Source organism: Dasypus novemcinctus, chromosome 1 (assembly GCF_030445035.2).
Source record: "Dasypus novemcinctus isolate mDasNov1 chromosome 1, mDasNov1.1.hap2, whole genome shotgun sequence".
Taxonomy (NCBI): domain Eukaryota; kingdom Metazoa; phylum Chordata; class Mammalia; order Cingulata; family Dasypodidae; genus Dasypus; species Dasypus novemcinctus.
Genome location: NC_080673.1, coordinates 143,357,483 through 143,373,816, shown reverse-complemented (window position 1 = coordinate 143,373,816; position 16,334 = coordinate 143,357,483).

Genomic DNA, 16,334 nt, shown 5'->3' with positions numbered 1-16,334 from the left:
TGATTAGCTTCTCTTTCTACTCTAGAGTTTTACTTTGTTGTTTTTGTGTGACTGGTAAGGTTCATTTTTGACACTTGGTTTCTCTTATTCTATCCTTGCAGTTGTCTATGTTCTCTTGAAAAAATAAAGATAAAAGGAAAGAGATAAAAAGAGAAAAAACACATATGAATTAGGAAAATAAATAAGTAATTGAGTAAAAACTCATAAAATACAAATGAGTAAGAATAAAATGGTGGAATGGAAAAAATGAAACAAGAAACAAAATAGAGGAAAAACTAGAATGAATTAAGAGGTCTTAAAGATGAGAAGAGAAGAAAAGAAGAAAAGAAAGAAAGAAAAAGAAAAGGGAGGGGAAAAATTAGAGGCCAAAAAGAAAAGGTGAAATGGAAGAAAAATAGCAGAAGACAGAATATAGAAAAATGAAGGGAAAAAATTAAAATAGGTAGAAAAAATAAGTAAAAGAAAAAAGGAAACAAAAAAGGGAAAAGACAACAAATAAGAAACTAAACAACAATAAGAACAACAAAAACACCCCAGGAAAAATAGCCTTCCCTCAGGCCTGTAAGGAGCTTCTCAGGCTGCTGGTACTCATCAACCACCCTGCAGCCTGTCCTCCACAGGCAATGTACCTGGTTTTAGTGAATAAAATAAAGGGCGGGGGGGAGGAACCAATTAAAAAAAAATAACAGCTCCATTAACACCTAAAACAGAAAAAAAAAGTCTGTCTAAAAGTTCCCTGTCATAAGGTACCAGCTAGGTGCATGATAAGCCAGTGGGCCACTTTCTGAATCCCTTCTATTAGGAGGGGCCATGAATTGAACCACGGACATTACATATGCAAGGCAAGAATTCCTCTAATAAGCTACACCAGTAGCAGAAGTTAAATAGACTTCTGAAAACTTATCTACTTCTAGCCACCCTCATTCCCTCAGGTGAGTTGGGCTTCTAACAGTTTGCAGGAGTAGGGCTGGTTAGGTGCCTGTCCCTGTCCCCTCATTGACCTAGTTCATCTCTCTCTCAGGGTGCCTGGGTATGACAACCTACCTGATCAGATAACCCTTCCTCTCTCCCTGGCTGCCCTTCAGTAGGGGTTGGGGTATTTTCTGAAACTCAAAGATGGCTCAGCTGGTCAAACTCACTGAAAAGAAACCACTCTCCACCCTCTACTAAACATCTCTTCCTCCCAGGGAGCTTTCTGACAGACCCTCTTCCTCCCAGGGAACACTCCCTCCCACTCAGTTGCCATCAGTGAGCCAGGGGTTTTACTGAGCTATTTGCCTTGAGAATGGGGTATTTGTGCCATTTCCAGCCATAATGGCAAGTAACTCATAGTTTTCCTTTGACTTCTTTACCTGTCTTTCTTCCTTCTGGATGATGTGTGGTACTTTCCTATTCTATAGATCCCCAAAGCAGTGCCCTCAGGTAGATTTTTGCTCTTTGTCCTTTGTGTGTGTGTGTGTCTGTAGAGAGAGAGTTGAGCTATGCTTAACTACTTCAAAACCATCTTCCTGGAAGTTCCCCCACATAATTCTTTATTATATTTTTACTTTTTTTATAGTTTACATAAAAAATTTCTTAAAATATATAAGGGATTTCCACATGCCACACTCCCAACACCTTCTAATTTTCCCCACATTAATAACTTCTTTCATTATGTGGTACATTCATTGCAATTGATGAACACATTTTGGAGCACTGCCAATAATCATAGATTATAAATTACATTGAGTTTACACTCTCTCCCACTCAATTATGAAGATTATGGAAGGATTTATAGTGGCCTGTATACACCATTGAAATGTCATTCAGGACAATTCCAAGTCCTGAATATGCCGCCATATTACACCTTTTCTACCCTTCCCCTGACTTCAACTTCCAGTGGCTACTCTCACCACATCAATGATATAATTTCTTCCATTGCTAGAATCACAATAAGTCTATAGTAGAATACCAGTAAGTCCACTCTAGTCCATATTGTATCCTCCAATCCTGAGGATTCTGGGATAATGATGCCCAATCCACCTTTAAGTGAGAGGCAACTTTGAACCTATATTGCTGTTGGATGGGACTCTCTTGCTTGATGTTTTGGACTCTCTCAGTTCCTTGGTATGGTGGTTGTCCATCCTCACCTCCTTGTTAGTTGTCCTGGGTGAGTCCAACCAACTGGAGAGTAGGCATTGCAACTGTGCTGAGGCTCATGGCACAACTGGCAAATGGACAGCACAGAATTCAAGTCTCTTTGATGTAGACCTACCAACTCCAGCACCAACTATAAGATCATATAAAAGGGACAGAAGAAGCATGTACAGAAATATCACAAATGAGCCCAACTCTGTCACAGGAGCACAAACTCCAAAGTAGGTCCCACTGGCAAGGCACCAAGCTTTGGAGCTATCTATCATGACCATAGGACCTGGGTGCCTCCAGAGCCTCCAGGAACTAATTGGGGTAGTATCTTCCTTGGCAGTCTATGAGATCCTAGTGAGATGAGCATAAGTGTTACCTCTCTAATGAATTCCTTACTCACTTTGTAGACTCTTAGCCATATAAACTCATTTCTCATTACCTTTTCCTACTTTTATTCAAGGTCTTTTTCCAGTTGCATCATCAACCAGTGCTTTGTAATAATCCATTGGTGCCAGGGAGGCTCATTCCTGGGAATCATATCCCATGCTGGGGGGAAGGTAATGCATTTATATGCTGAGTTTGGCTTAGCAAGAGACCACATTTAAGCAGTATGGAGATTCTCAGGCAGTAACTCTTAAGCACCTTACAACACTAGCCTTAGTTGCAATTTCAAAAGCAAATGTTCATAAGCCTAGTCATCAATACCAAGGGCCCATCAGTGAACCATCTTTCTTCATTAGTCTTTGCCCCTGTACTTGGGGGATTATTGCTGTTCCATTTGAGAATGTGACAGAGCAATCCAGGATAGGAACTCAACATTCTTTCAGTTGTTGTGTGAATCTCTCCCCATTGTGGCAATGCTCTATGAACATTTGAACATGTTTTTATACCTTATACGTATACTCAGGTGATCTCCTCTCATGTATTCCCCATCACTGACACCCCACACCAATGATCCTCCCTTGCCATAATTGTAACCCTTCTGTGACCCAAAACTTCTTCAAAACTGAAGTCAACAATATTTACAAATGCAATTAATAGGAAAATGAGGTAGTAATGATAGGTTTAAATATAAGAAATAAGATACATAATAATTTAGAAAAGCAAAAACTAAATAAAATAGAATTGGGACATTAAAAATGAAAATTTTAATTTTTTTTGTCTTTCATCAATGTAATATCTAGCGTCCTTTATGTACAGTGACATTTTCTTGCATTTCTTTCCCAGTGTCTTCCTTTTTTCCGTTTGTTTTTAAAGAAGTTTTAGATTACAGAATATAGGGGACTCCCTTTACCCAACAACTTCCCCCTTTTCCCCCTTCCTATATTAGTAGCCTTTTTACATGTGGATGGCACATTTGTTACAACTGATGTACAAATTTTGATACAGAGCTAACCATGGTCAATGGTTTACATTATGGTTTATATTTTAGACCATACACTTTTATAAATTTTTGATGAAATTTAACATGGTCTGTATCCATTATTGCAAAATCATGCAGAACACTTCTATTGCTCACTAAATATTCCCTCTTCCATCTATCTGTTCCTCTCCACTCTCAGGGCCCACAGTGACCACCAGGCTTCATTCCTTGAATGGCAAGATTCATAGATACTTGCAATGATACTGTGGACCTGACACACTAATCTGTCCTCCCCTATAAGGAACCACCCATGCTCTTGAGAGAAACCCTCCCTTCTGCTTCAAACATATCAGATCTCCCCAGAATGGGAGTCCAATTCCTTCCTGCTCATTATATGGGTCTCCCCCGGCTAATACAACCCACTGTGCCAAAATGATCACTCGCACATTCTCTAGAAGACTGCCCTAGGAGTGCCTTGTCCCGAATGCCCTCCATCCAACCCCATAAACCAGTAACCCTTCCTTGTCATATTGCCAAAGGAGCTTTCTCAACATTGTAGTTTCAACCACATACCTGCCAATCCCCAGTGTTCATCTGTTCCCTCCTCCAACCTTTTCCAGTTCCATGGACTGCCCAAACCACACTCCCCACTCTACCCCCCCCCCCCCCCGTACCACCTGCACCACCCAACAGCATCACTACACTCCAGTAATATACCTTCACTGCCTAACTATCCACTTCCACCTTAACTTAGATTTCACCATCATGGGCAATGGCTCACTACCTTCTCCTCCCTTTCTATTTCCTGTAAACCTATCTTCCAAACTTTCACTCTCTGATTCTGCTCAATTTGCTTAAATCAAAATATCAGGTACTATTTGTCCATCAATGCCTTTTTGAAGAACCGCCCAACTGTCCTCCACAATGGCTAGGCAATTCTATATTCCCATCAGCAGTGGATGAGGTTTCCCATTTCTCCACATCCTCTCCAACACCTGTAATCCTCTGTTTTTTAAATGGACAAGAATCTAATGGGTTGTATGGTAGTATCTCATTGTAATTTTGACTTGCATTTCCCTAAAAGCTAGTGATACTGAGCATCCTTTCATGAGTTTATTAGCCATTTTATTTCTTCTTTGGAGAAGTGTCTACTCAAATTAGTTGCCCATATTTTAAATGTGTTCTTTGTCTTTATTTTCAAGATATAGGATTTCATTATATATGCTAGATATTAGACTCCTATCAGGTATATGGTTACCAAATGTTTTCTCCCATTGGGTAGGCTCTCTTTTCACTTTCTTGACACATTCATTTGAGGTGCAAAAGGTTTTAATCTTGAGGAGGTATCATTTATCTGTGTTTTTCTTTCACTGCTGGTGCTTTGGGTGTGAAATTCATGAAGCCACTTTCTATAACAAAGTCCTTCAGGTGCTTCCCTACATTATCTTTCAAGGTTTTTATGGTCTTGGGCTTACATTTAGATCTTTGATCCATCGATTTGAATTTTGTATAAGGTGTGTAAAGGTGTTACTCTCTCATTCTTTTGGATAGGGATATCCAGTTCTCCAAGCACTATTTCAAACAATTATTTTTGAAAACTAATCTATCCAAAAATATTACTGTTCTAGCATGTATTCAATTAAATATTATTAATGTATATTTTTATTTCTCTTTGTACTACATCCTCAAAATATTCTATGTATTTGTGGTAGTTTGAGTCTTTTTTGGATCCCAGAAAATTATGTTCTTAAATTAATCCATTCTTGTAAGTATGAAAATATTGTGAGTGGGTCTGTTTGATCAGAATACTTCAGTTAAGGGTCATTTGACTATATTACTTCAGTAAATTTAGCTCAGAATCGGTCTTAATTCTCTTACTTGAATCATTTATGAATGAAATGACTATACAAAGAATAAAAGCTGTAGAGACAGAGGAAAATCCACATGAGGTGAGAGGATGCTGAAGAGCAAGCAGAAACCAATGAGACCAGGAAAAGAGGAAGCAAGAAGTGAAACGGTGATACCAGAGGGGAAGGCAGACATCACCATGTGCCAGTCTTCAGGAAAAAGACATTGCCTGATGATGCCTTGATTTAGACACTCTCACAGCCTCAGAACTGTAAGCTTGCAACTTAATACAGCCCCATGTAAAAGCCAGCCCATTTCTGGTATATTACCATGTCTGCAATTAGCAAATTTAAACAGTATTTTGCATTTACAGCATATCTGATTCAACCTGCCTGAGGGGCGAGTTGCTACAAATTGGGACAGTATAGATTATAGATAAATTAATTATTAATTCCAAAAGATAATAAAGCATGATATGAAGGTAGTATCACTGAAATGAGTTAAGAGATCCAAGATGGCATTTTTTTGTACAATGTGTTTATAATTAATCTTTTAAATCTAATTCTTCCATTGTACATAAAAGTATTTTAAACTTAAAAATTACTTTTGAAATTACATTATATATATATATATATATATATATATATATATATATATATCTGAAATGAAATTAACATCTGGAATTTGTATTATGTAGTTTAGATGCCACTTGGAATTACAAATGTTAAAATAAACCCATATCTCTTCCAAGAATATAAATGGCAAATGGGCAGGTAGTGAGATCTCTCTATACCAGGGGTTCTTAACCAGGGGTCCATGGACGGCTAAGCGGTCTGTGAAAAGATTTCAGGAGATCTGTGAGGTTGAATTGAAAAAAAAATCTACTTATTGTCTTTATTTTCTCTGACTATTAAGTGAAATGTAGCATTTCTTTCACTTATGAATGTATGCAATAAATAAATTACAGTAGTATTCATTTCAACATACTGGCAAAGCGGTCCATGGAACAAAAAGTTAAGAACCCCTGATCTATGCAAAACTCTGATTGAAAAAAAAAAATCTTAATTTTGAAAAAGTAAACATATTTATTTTAAGAAACTGCCTCCTAAAATTTAACTCTTTTAATTGAAACAGTTGCCAATTAACTTTTAAAGTTCTCTGACTTATAAAAAAAAGTCCTGATTCAATTTCTGTGTTAATCTCTGCAAAAAGAAAAAAACATTTTACTACTCTCCTGACCAACACTTTCTGAGAGATATATCAACATCAGTAATAATAATCCTTACATTAATTGGACATTCAATATGCTAGACATTGTTATAAATACATATTATCTCATAGAACTTTAATTTTCCTATTATAAGATGGGTGATATCACTAAGTATGAAAAATTAACAGATGAAACTAATTGTTTTTGTAGTTGTTTTTCTTAAAGTATATAAAACACACAAAAAAGACAACTTTGGTAAACACAATATCTCTGGTTATGCTACATCTCTGTATCTTTCAAGCTCAATCTTGGGATATATTCCAAAAAATTCCTTTAGATACATTCAAATTCCACTTTAGTTAAAGAAGCTGCAGTCACACTTTTATAGAGAAGCCTGCAGCAAGAATGCTTGTCAGGAAATAATTGGGTTCAATAATAATTTTAAACTAAAAATACATGGAATTTATTTTTATTGTATCAAAGAAACAACAATTTACATTTTTAAATGTTGAAATATTTTAAAAATATTTCATTTATTCAGACACAGATATAATAATTCATTTAAATCTAGCTTGGTCTAACTTATGTTCATTTATCACTTTTGATAACAATACAAAACTCAAAGCAGTAGAGATGATAAGTTTAAAAAGGGTTAGAAATGACAGAGCTGCACTTGACTCTTGGTGCACCTCTTAATTGATCTCTCTATACTCACCTGCAAATTTCAGGTAGTAGTCCTGACCTTCTCAGGTAGATGGAATAATTAAATAAGCTATCATAGGTAAAGCCCTCAGTGTTGCATTGTAGATGTTTTGACTGCTTGGAAATGGTCATTATAGGAAAAAGAAATAGATTCTCAGGTGAAGCAAACAAATATGCTTAAAAACATATCAAATGAATCTTTTCCTAATGATGTAACAATGAATTTAAATGACTTCTGCTTTGCAATTTTAGGTGTAAATCAGTGAAGTTTCCTTTCAAGTATGGCTTGCCTGTGTAATCATTATTTTACGTGAGTTCATCTTAATGTAACCTGAAATATAAATCCAATGAATAATACATAGTCTTAGTATATCACAGGGGTGCTGATGCAAAATACCAGGAATGGGTTAGCTTTTATAATGGGATATTTATTAAGGTAAAAGCTTATAGTACTGAGATCATGAAATGTCCAAATCAGGGCATCATCAGAGATGTTTTCTCACCTAAGTTAGATACTTTTGATTCTGGGGTTCTGTCATGTGGCAAAGATGACTGCAGATCTCTGCCATCTGCTCCAGAATCTACCATCTTTCAGGTGTGGACAACTAGACAAAGAACTTGTCTCTTACAGGCCTCCTCTCTCAGTCTTGGAAGCTCTATTTTCTCCACAAGTTCAGCTGTGAGGTATCCGGCATATGGCACATGCTTTATTCTGGGCTAGTCTCTTCCACCATGAGCTTGTCTATGGGCTCAGCCTCTTGGGAACCTTGTGCTTAAGCTTTGGCTGCTCACAATCCTTGAACCTTCCTTTCACATTGCAAAGTCAAATATGCAGAGCTCCTTTTTCCTGTGTGTGTCTCTCTCTGTATCTCCGTTGTTATCAGACCCAGCAAGAGAGTGAACACAACCTGAGTCTTGCCTCACTGAGTAGTCCAAACAAAATGATCCCATATCCACAGGAATGGATTAGTTCAAAAATAATCATTCAGTTTTGAGAATTCATAGAAAGACTGTCACATACCTTATTGTTGCATTGCCAAAAATTCTGAGAAATTTCCCAAAATTTCTCTCAAAATAGACTGTGTATCCATAAGGTCAGAAATTTAACATTTTGATAAATAAAAAGGGAAAAAGAAGGATATAATAACAAAATTTAAATATACCCTAAAAATTTTAGGTATCATATTGTGATATTTCTTACATTGTTTTTATTACAATTATTATTTAAACATTTATATTCCTAAGTATGTATATATGAATATATGTATAATAGAACATCAAAGCATATTTAAATCCCTGATTTACAAAATATCACTATATATTTTCCTAACTTTTGCCTACAGGCAAAAATTAAAAAGCATACATTTATTATTAAAATATTTTTACTGGAGAATGGGGAGTGGGGTATATGGGAACCTCTTATATTTTTTAATGTAACATTTTGTTCAGTCTATGTATCTTTAATAAAAAGGTAGTAAAAATATTTGCTATTAAAATATATTCACAGAAAGGAATCTGGTTGTTCATCCTGGTTTGCCACTTCTTTTTCCTTGTAGCATGATGTACTGTGGGATTTCTGCAGTGATGCATGTAAAAATATCTCATTCTTTTGAATAGTACATAAAATTGATACATATTATTAATACAAGGTTTTAATAATACCATGAGTTAGAAATGACAGGTTCAGTGAACAGCTTTCCTCAACTTTTTAAAAATTATTGATCCGCCCAAAGATAGTTAAGCTTAAGTACTTAGTACTTTAAGCTTCAGCATGATTTCTCCGGGCAAGGACTTCATACATACACCATCAAGTTTTCTTGGCCCAGAGATTTTTTTCCTAATACCTGAAATGACAAATTCAAGTTTTATGTCAGAAAAAGAAAAAAGAAGAAATGTATCTATTTTCATTCTTTTTTTTAATCTTAAATGCCCTATAAATTCTTGACAAATGAAGATGAAGCCAGAATTTAATATTTTACATATTTTCAATAGCAAGGAATTTCTGACTCCCAGACACTTAATTTTTTTTTATTAGAGAAATTGTAGGCTTACAGAAAAATCATGCAGAAAATACAAATTTCCCATATATTCCCTCTCACACCATGTTCCCTATATTAATACATTATAAATGAATATCATTATAATTATACTCTAAACTACAGCCCATGATTTAGAGTTTGTTCTTTGTGTTGCACAGTCCTATTTTTAAAATATTCTAGTAACATATATACAACCTAAAATTTCCCCTTTTAATCACCTTCAAATATTTAATTCACCTCTCTTAATTACATTTAAAATCGTTTGCTACCATCATCACCATCCATTATCAAATCTATTCTATCACCCCAAAAAGAAGCACTATACTTCTTTATTTGCATAAAATAAACTCCCCATTCCCTATGCCCACCCTGGCCCCTTGTAGCCTGTACTCTAGTTTCAGACTTTACAAATTTGCTTATTCTAATTATTTTGTATCAGTGGGATCCTACTATATTTGACCTTTTGTGTCCTTTTACTTCAATCAATATGATGTCTTAAAGCTTTCTTTTTGCTATTTTTCACCACAAACCAGTTTTCGTTCTTTTCCACATGCGAATGCAGTGGCAGAGGAGAAAGCCTCTCATAAGTCACTAACAATAGCAACAATTAAAAAAAGTCCTGTAAAGATTTTGTTGCTACATCATGTCCTAAAATAACAATGCATTATAATTCCAGCTTTAAGAAAAACTAACTGCTTTTGTAATGCAGCATGAGTGGCTTATTACTTAACAGGCTGCAATACAACATGAAATATCTGAAAATAACTCTTCTCAAAAGTCAAAGCAAAAGCTGAGAATAAAAAAAATACACTTGCTGAATAGATCATATTTATAGAGCCTATAATTTACAAAAGTTTTGTGACATTTCTTATTTCCATGCCTTCCAGCAAAATGCCCAAATAATGGCATACTGCATTTTTAAATAAATCAGTAAATTTCTATCAGTTTACTGGTTCTCTTTTTTCTCTATGCATCCACAACCTTCTAAATTAGTGTTACCTGAAGTGGACTTTATAAATGCAGTTTTAGGACAGAAATTAATATGGGGCAGGAGACAATTGTTCATTTAAAATAAATGTAAGAGAAATATTGGTAGCAACTAATGCACTTTTGCTGCTAGTCTTATTTGGATGAGATGTTCAAGTCCAGTCTTTCAATATCATAAATTAAAATTCGGATAATTAAATTCCCTGTTCCTACTTTCTTACCACCCATTTTGTCTCCAATTAATATGATCAGAATTTCATCCTCATGACTCCACAAATTACTTTTGTCAGGGTTACCAATAACCTCCTAATTGCAAACACAAATGTCATTTTTCAGTCCTCATCTTTTTTCATTGTTTAGTAGTACTTAACATTATTATTTTTATTATTCATACTGTCATCAATATCATTGTCACCATTCTTTACTTACTCTCCAATTGTCTCTTTCTTATATAAAACATCCTCAATGTGCCACCAGAAACAATTTCATGTAGCCACTTCTCATCACTATTCTCTAATGTCCTAGTGGATGAACTTTGTATTTTTATCCCAGAAGCCTTTTCCAAATTTAGCCATTTTTGTCATTTCAATGTTATATACCCTATGTGGCAGCCCCAAACAGAATAATCACTGCATTTCAGAGCAAGTGTGAGTCCATGGCTGCTCTCATAATATTCCACTTAAAGAGGTGTCTTTTCTCTTTATTCATCATAAAATAAACACTCATTCTATGACATTTACATTGCTCCAAACAAACAAAAAAAATGTAAAAGAAAAGAAAACTCATTCTGTGATGTCCTAATACAATGCCTCCTGTATTAGTCGGCCAAAGACATGCTTATGCAAAGTACCAGCAATCTATTGGGTTTTATAAAGGATATTTATTTGGGGGGAAGCTTAGAGTCACAAGGCCATAAAGAGTAAGTCACTTCCTTCACCAAAGCCCGTTGCCAAGTGTTGGAGTAAGAGGGCTGCCTGGTTCTGTGAGGATTCAATCTTCCTCTCCTCTTAAGATTCCATGGTGCCAGGTCTCATGTTCGGTTCCCAGAGCCTCATAAAAAGAAGAGGAACACCCAGTGAACAGACACAGAGAGCAGACAGCAAGCGTAAACAATGAGGGGAGGGGGATAAATAAATAAAATAAATCTTCTTTTAAAAATGCCTATCATAATGCCCTGAGACCTTTATCTTAGCAAAGAGTCAAAGCAAGTTATTCAGGCATACTCATAGACAGATAAAATTATCACAGTCCACCTTTAAATTCACTCTGAATTATCACAAAAAATATTACTCATAGAGTACATTAAAATCTAACATATTTCCTCCTCCAAACAGAAGTCTTGGAATGGAAGAAAAAGACAACCTAAAACTGGGAAACATACAATTAAAAAAGGAATATTTTCCATAAAATAATTAGGATGTCTTACAAAAAAAATAAGAAAAAGCTAACAACCCTTATTTAAAGAAACTAAGAAAGAATCCTAGATCAATAATGTATCCAAGAGGAAGCTTGAATGGTTAATAGACATATGAAAAGAGGCTTATCATCATTAGAAATTAGCCAAATGAAAAAATCAAATAACTAATAATATTTTCCTTTAACTCTCTTAGATTTAACTTTAAAAATCTGAGAATATCAGTCATTTTCAAGGATTTGAAAGAACCAAAATGTAATCATCCTTAGTGGAACTATAAAATATTGCCACTACTTTGGAAAATGTTTGACCTTTTCTAGAGAATTCAGGTAATTAGTACAGCAGTTTAAAAACCATAACAGAAAATAGAAATGTGTTTCAAATCCATATTATAGTGCTATGATAAAAATTTGAGGACTGAGGACATATAAGACTAGCAAAAGATAATTTTTCTTTCTTATTATTTAGTCATAAGCCACAGTAACAAGAAGAACAGGCACGTCTATGTATTTATAACTTGCTATATACTTTCAAAATCTTTATTAATCTTAAAAAATCATGTCAGATAGAGTTATCCCTGTTATTCAGAGGAGGAAATTGAGGAACAAACAGTTAAATAATTTACCCAAGCTCACAAAGCAAATAAGTGGTGGAACCATGAATTACATGGCTCCAAATTTCCACTTTATGGCAATGTAAAACTTAAGAAATAATTATCATTATGTTTTAGCTATATGAAGCTAATAAAAAGTTACAAATGATTTTAACTAAGCAGCTCTTTTTGGCTAAATTATTTATTTTAATTTGTTAACTATTTCCCACCTATAATTAAAAATTCCAATATAATATCCTTTAAACCATTATCTATGCAAACACTCCTCATTTGAACCAGCTCTGTAATTTTCTATTTCATTAGATACAGTAATGAATGAAATCATAAATTCTTTGATGTTAGTAATATAGCCATTAATAATGCATCTGCCTCAATGCATTTCAAATAGTTCATATTACTTTTTCAGAAACTCATTTTTTATGTAAAAAGCCCAAACTAAATAAATTATTCTACAACAAAGATTTCTCCAAATGGTTTAGTTAATAACACAGAAAGATTATAGATACCATGTGTAGCAGTTTGATATGGTTATGAATTCCTGAACTAGATATTGGATTATGTTTATAAATTGGTCTGAACCTGGGCATGATTAAGTATTGATTAGGGCTTCTATTGGGCCATGTCATTAGAGTGTTAAGTCCCCACTCCTTGGTGGGTGGGGACTCACAGATAAAAGGCATGGCAAAGGTCAGAGTAGGAGGGGTTCAATGTAGAGTTTTGATGCTGGAGTTTGATGCTGAAGCCTTAAGTTGGAGCCCTGGGAAGTAAGCTCACATGGAAAGAGAAGCAAGTCGCAGGAAGAAAGGAATGCTAAGCTCAGAGAGAAGCAAGACCTTGGAAGGGAGGAACCCAGGAAGCCTGAACCCTCACAGATGTTGGCAGTCATCTCACTCCAACACATGAAAATAGACTTTGATGAGGGAAGTAACTTATGCTTTATGGCCTGGTATCTGTAAGCTCTTACCCAAGTAAATACCCTTTATAAAAACCAACCAATATCTGGTATTTTGCATCAGCACTCCTTTAACTGACTAATACACCATGTAAGAATATGCAATGCAAATATAGATTTTAGTACAAAATTATAAACTTGAGTCAGACTGGCAGAATTGTAATACCCTTGATGGAAGAATTATTCAAATATAAGATTAAACTTTAAAAAAAATCAGTAGAGAGGAGAAAAAAGTCCTCTGTGGAAGCAAAATTGAAGAAGGGAATACTCATGTTGCTTCTAGAATATTTGCATGTGAAAATGAAACCATATATTTCTTCCCCAGAATGTCCTGTCACCTCACCTTAAATGAAAGTGAAATATATTAATACATTTTGCACATGTATGTACTTTTGTCATTCAAATCATCATCAATACTATTTTTTGTCAGTTGTGTTTTGTGTTTACCTGAGTGACTATTGGTAGCATCTGTTGCGGGAAGAACGGGAATATGGACCTGATGAGCCAAACTGTTCAACTTTTGCTGTTCTGGGTGTGTATGCTTATGATCTGTCATTCTACTGAATGGCACAGTTTCTTTTAATTTGACAGACTCTGATGTTTTGGGAGTTTTGCTGTCTTAATGTGTTATTTTTAAAGCCATTTTATAAAACTGTCATTTGGATGAAAACTTTTAAAAGATACCATATTGAGTAAAAAAAGTTTTACTTTATATAATTCAGTTTTCATATATCTCAAATAAATCATATTTCTATTATCTCAAATAAAAAACAAAAGACATTTTATTCCCTGACTCTCCCTCATGAATTTGTATGAAAAATACTTAAACTTGGGGTGCTATTCTATTTTACTCTTAGGTTAAATTGTCCTTTCTTCTAAAAGGACAAGGCAAGAGAAAGAGAAAATTATTTTTGAAAATCTCAGGAATACAAAATAATTTTATAAATTAATATGCAACTTGCATGACTGATAAATGAGTTTAAGGGATCCATGAACTGAATAGCCTACTCTTTCTTTTGGAATTTTTGTTTAGCAAATTATGGTGGTCTTATTTTATGCTTATATGTTCAATATCCCCAAATCCAGTGAAAAGATATTTAAGTTTCCTTCAGTGGCCTAGTAACTACCTTGTGCTGGGTATGCTGCTTCATTAGGGAAACTTTTAATTTTAGTTTACTTTTATGCAGAATTACTTATTTCAGCTCCAGACTTCACCCTACTGCATAGGTACCTCAATTCTCTAATTCCTGAAACTGTTTGGAGTTCTTCTCAGAGAATTATCATGATTTCAGTGCATACCTGTGGCTAGTATGTGTGATAGGATTCAGTATTTTCTACTCTTCTAGGTATTCTACTTTCTAATTTCAACCTTCTAAAAATGTGTTGATGTCTCCTACTAGTTACTGTGTCCCTCTTTTCTCTTCATTATTTCAAGTGAGATTCAAAAGAAAAAGGAAATGAAGCATGTGCTAATTTTGCAATTTATAATAAGAAGTCCATACTCTTGCTTTTGGTACCCAGTAACCCTTAGTTCTAAACTCATAAAAGTGTTGTGCAGACTTTCAGCATAGCACAGAATAACATCACAAATTTTAGCCTTTCTAAGGGAATGAAGGATTCAGATGCTGGCCGCCTTATAATCTTTAGACACGGATTAAGAGAGTATGATACTCAAAGGCTGAACTTCAAAAATACGAGTATATTGTCAGAACACAAGCCTGGAAAATAAAATTCAGCTTTACTAGGGGATCAAGAGTTTGTTTTTTATTTCCCTCTTTTATTTTAAAGGTCTCTATGGCATTCAATGATATGTCACTGTTTAAGGAAAAAACAGCTATATTTGGGTCTTAAATAAAATCCCATTGACATATTTCAATCACACCTTTACAACCAATAATATTTACATAATTTAGTTTGTAAGTATATAAAACCTTCCTGTCTTCTTCACATTCAGGGGCAAATTAGTTATTTCAGTGTCTCAAAAGAAATACACTTATAACTTCATACTCATTATTCTTGAATATACACTAATAACTATACACAATTTAAATAATGAATTTAAAATAATTTATTTAAAATCATGATATCTACTCAAATAAATTCCTGAAACTAATCACTGGGAAAACAATTAAAAATATCTATGGAAGCTGAGGTAGAGGGAGTAAATGGGAACTCTTTGTGCATTTTGTGTAATTTTTCTGTAAATCTAAAATTCCCCTGAAACAAATCTAGTATTTTTAAAAAGTATTTTTCAGGGATACACTGAAACCTAAAACTTGTAAAATACATTATTATTTTCCTGGTAAAGTCAATCTAAACATTTTTACTCATTAATTACTGTGATATTCCAGTCTTATTTTACATTGGTGTACTGTAATTGGCTCTATTCTGGTAATATATATCACTAAATAAATAAAATTGCTTGTTTATCATTTGACACTGATTTTTTTTTCATGAGAATCCTGTGAAGACTTTATGGCCTCAAAATTGTACTATATTAACATATACTTCTAATTATTTTCTACTTCTAAAAGGAGGTGGTAAATGGTTAGCTTTTTCATTGCTTCTCTAGAAAGGCAGTGAGACAATATTAAGAGGATATTAATAATAAATGTCTAATACTGAACTTAAACTCAAAAAGGTTTGATTTTTGTTGAAAGTTTGACTCTCTTTAATGAGAGCATAGTTGGAAGGTAAATTAATAGTGCAAGTGAAATTATGTGTTAGCTATACAGCATATAATGCTCTCTTAAGTTAAATTATAAGGGCTATAAACTTTTTTAGAATTACCTCAGACAGCCTAGACTAACAAGAGCTTACAAGTATTTTGAATTTAGATGTTTGAAATTGCCATTTAAAATGTTTCCTTTAGGGTCTGCAAAAATGTTCAAAAGAATGTAATAGAATACATAGTTTTTAAAAAGTCAGTCACTAGAAGAAATACTATGATAATCTTCTCTTAAAGTCATATTCTGTAAAGTGACTACTTTTTTCTAAAGAGATTTCTTTGTTTAATGTACTTTTTTATTTTTTTGAAAGATACTTAGATTACATAAATGTTACATAAAAAATGTAGGGG